This window comes from Somniosus microcephalus, chromosome 4, assembly GCF_052327205.1.
Source record: "Somniosus microcephalus isolate GS21.2 chromosome 4, FLI_Smic_1.0, whole genome shotgun sequence".
NCBI classification, from domain to species: Eukaryota; Metazoa; Chordata; class Chondrichthyes; order Squaliformes; family Somniosidae; genus Somniosus; species Somniosus microcephalus.
The window spans coordinates 56357392-56361452 of record NC_140990.1 but is presented as its reverse complement, the minus strand read 5'-3'; the positions used below and the strand labels follow the sequence as shown (position 1 = coordinate 56361452).

Below are 4061 nucleotides of genomic sequence, written 5' to 3'. Positions count from 1 at the left end.
AGAGACGAGAAAGACCAAAGTGCCGTTTGCCCCTCTCAGTGTGGCCCTGAAGGACTGTGTCCAGGCTGAAGTTCTGTTCCCGCTGTACGATCCTCCCCCAGATTGTCCTTTCTGAGCCCCAGCCAGGTGATGCTAAACACTCAGGTGGGAAAGTCAAAAAACTACAACAATGTGTTTAAAACAAAGCTGATTTATTTGTTCTGACGAAATGAGTTCTGACGAAAGGTCATCGACCTGAAACGTTAACTCTGTTTCTCTCTTCACAGATGCTGCCTGACCTGCTGAGTTTCTCCAGCATTTTCTGTATTTATTTCTGATTTATTTGACATCTATCCAGAATATTAAACTCCAGCCCAGTTACAGGAGTTATTAACATCATCAGAAGCAAACCCCAACTGATAGAGTGAACAGGGTTCAGTCCTGGATGTGATTAACAGCAGCAATAACAGCAGAATCCAACCCCTGCAGTGACTTGTGAACTCGCTGGTGTCTCAGCTGGTTGGATGACTGAGTGAATCCCTTCCCACACACGGAGCAGGTGAACGCCCTCTCCCCAGTGTGAACTCGCTGGTGTCTCAGCAGTGTGGATAATCGAGTGAATCCCTTCCCACACACAGAGCAGGTGAATGGTGTCTGCGGGGTGTGAGTGTGATGGTGTTGCAACAAAGCAGTTTTGCTTTTAAAGTTCTTCTCACAGTCAGGACAGTTAAAAAGGCTCTCATCAGAGTGCACAAGTTGGTGTTCAATCAGATGGGATGAAGAAGCAAATCCCTTCCCACACACGGAGCAGGTGAACAGCCTCTCCCCAGTGTGAACTCGCTGGTGTGCCAGCAGGTGTAATGACTGAGTGAATCCGTTCCCACACTCAGAGCAGATGAATGGCCTCTCCCCAGTGTGAACTCACTGGTGTGTCAGCCGGTTGGATGAATTTGTGAATCTGTTTCCACACATGGAACAGGTGAACAGCTTCTCCCCAGTGTGAGTGCATTGGTGCTTCATCAGATGATTTCTGCTTTTAAAGCTCTTCTCACAGTCAGAACATTTAAATGGCCTCTTATTAGAGTGAACAAGTTTGTGTGCGGTGAGGCTGGAGGAGTTAGTGAATCCCTTCCCACACATGGAGCAGGTGAATGGCCTCTCCCCGGTGTGACTGCGTTGATGAATTTCCAGCTCAGACGGGCAATTGAATCCCTTCCCACAGTCCTCACATTTCCAGGGTTTCTCCATGGTGCGGGTGTCCTTGTGTCTCTCCAGTTTGGACAATCAGTTGAAGCCTCGTCCACACACAGAACACATGTACGGTTTCTCCCCACAGTGAATGGTGCGATGCTTTTTCAGGCTGTGTAACTGGTTAAAGCTCTTGCCACAGTCAGTGCACTGGAACACTCTCACTCGGGTGTGTGGGTCTCGGTTGTAAGGGTTTGGGGGCTTCTTTAAACTGGTTTAAAGTAATTTTCCTGGTCTTGCAGGACCAATTCCAATAAAACCAATTTTATTACAGCGGTCACGAATCGCTACCCCTCCTTTAGTTCTGAGTGGAGGAACTTATAATTAATGATATTAAAACGGAACAAGTGGTTTGGATGAGAGGAAAAAATCAAGTTTATTACCTAAATAAACTACAATCTAAATATCAAACTATCCCACACGAACACAGTAATTACAGTAAAATTGCTTAACAGGGGGTTGCAGACGGCAAAAATGAGGGATACAATGGCTACAATGTTATTTAAACAATCTTAGCATTTCCCTTAAACCACCCCAAACTCCTGCTAGGTTGCCTTGTTGAGGAGTCAGAACACCCTGCTCACCTGTGGTCCAGCGAAGTAAGAGAGAGAGAGCGAGCTAGCTTCTCAGCCGCTATTTTTACACCTGGTCAGGTCCTGCCATTCTGCCTTGCAAGGGCTGTGTGCAAAATTCCCCACCCAAAAGGGTCCAATACACAAGAGAAAGCTGTGATTGGCTAACTCAAAGTGGTTAGACTGGGTTAATGTGTCTTCTGGAGCTTCCTGGGCTGAAACAAAAGGGAAATACAACTGCTCTATTGTCCAGTGCTGGGTGATTTAAAACCCATTCAAATCTTGAACGATTCCCATTCAAGGTGCAAAAGTCTCTTCTGCAGTTTTGATGTATCCACTCGATATACAAACAAATGCTAATAGCATTCAATTGCTTTGTAAACAGAGCATTGTCCTTTGTCTTCGGCCATGTGGTGACAGCCATTTTTATCCCTGGAAATTTAAAAGCACATCGCCCAGGGATTCTTTAATCAAAAAAAATGAATCTTCAGAACTGTAAATTATTGCGAATTCTTACAGTCCGCCCTTGGATACTTCCAGCTTGCTTGTAGTATCCTCTTGAAGAAATGAGCAATAATTTCTGACACCTCACAAACAACCATCCCCTGTATTTACCTAATAGCTATCTGCCACTGATCCCCATCCCGTCTATTCCCCTTTAATTCAAGAAAAAATACATGGTACGGTTGGCATCTTACAGATACTTCAGTTTTCAACAAGGGGTCTCATACCCCTACACGCTTTTAAAATTATACAGTGTAAACCAAATTTACAATCACCCCTTTTTTTTACATCATAAGTTATTACAAAATGTTGCAATCTTAGTTACACAACGTACTCAAAAATTATCGCAAGCACGGAGAGGATCCGACGCCTCTGCTCAACTTGGGGCTGCAACACAAAATACAAAAAAAAAAATCATTAAACAACATGCTTAAATGAACCCCGATCACGTGCTGATGATGGGTCGCGAAATTCGAGTGGGTATTGCTCCTCCCACTCGGGCAGTGAAAGTACCTTCCACCCCCATTTGATCGTCTTAAACTTTAAAACAGGCAGAATGGATTTGCTGACCAGCCTGCTCCGCCAGCCCCGAACCGTTCCCTTGTCCCTTTGTGGAGGCGGGGTACCCCTCACGTTTAAATTACCTTGGCACAGACCGAGACCGGAGAGTATGGGATCTCATGACTCCCAGTCCCTCCCCCTCCCGTCTTCCCTCGACTGGCTGCAGAAAATGATGGGTGCCTGTGTGACAGCTCTCCCTGGCCCCACGCTGATCCGGCCACCCACTCATCCTTCCCAGCCACACTTATCCTCTTTGCCCGTGGGCCCCCGGGTGAGTTCCTCCCTCCCCCGACCGCACCCACACGACTCTTGGGTCTCCCCCTCCTCTGTACAATCTTCCCGGGCCATCACCACCCACCCCCGGGGAACGTGTCCCTATCACAAGGCGCCCGCGCTTCCCCATCGTGACTCCTCGACAGCGAGGTCTCCCGCAAGTGAACTTCAGTCAGGATAGTGCTGGGTTGGGGGCCGTGCCCCACCCAGCTGGAGCCATCTCCTCCCCGTAGGAGGAGCAGGCAAGTTCCTCCGGACTCTGTCCGGTTTTTCCCGAAGACCGCTGCGGGGTCTCCTGGATTCGTCCAGTGGCGAGGTGATCCCCAACATTCCGTATCTTCATTCGATGTCCAGCTTGGGCTGGGCGAACATGGCTGCTTCATTTTCCAATCTCCTGCAAAAACTTAAAAGGGACATGCAGCCAGGTCTCACTGACCTGCTGCCTTAGGTGGAGACATGGTCGGGTCCCTTGACCTCGGACCAAAATACAAACATTCGGCACATATGTAAACTTAAACTCTTTGCACTTTAACTTGAAACTAGTTAAATCAACAAAACTTAAAATCCACCTTAAAAAATTATACACACACATAGCTATAATACAAATGCCGCCCGTCTCCGGACGGCCAGTCTAATCTCTGGCACTGTCACAGATTGCTGCTGGCTGCAGCGAAGCTGGACTGCATCCTGTCTCTGGTCCCTCGCAGCTTATGGCTGTTGAGTGGGGACCACTGTTCTCTGGCTTCTCCCTGGCTCGGGAGACCGCCCTACTCCACTGTAAAGTGGGTGGACGTGCTTTCTTAGGCTGGGGCACCCGCTGAGACCTTCCGAGGGGTGTCTCTATGGGGGAAACTTTGGCTGGCAGACCCTGAGCTTGGGTCACAGCCCCACCTGGCTGGGAACCTTCTCCCCCATGTCCAAATA

The 4061-nt window shown here is 48.3% G+C and overlaps 1 pseudogene; it reads right to left on the bottom strand.

The window, feature by feature from the left end:
• Positions 1–414: 414 nt before the first annotated feature.
• Positions 415–1242, bottom strand: LOC147118952 (uncharacterized; annotated as a pseudogene).
• Between the last annotated feature and the right edge of the window lie 2819 nt (positions 1243–4061).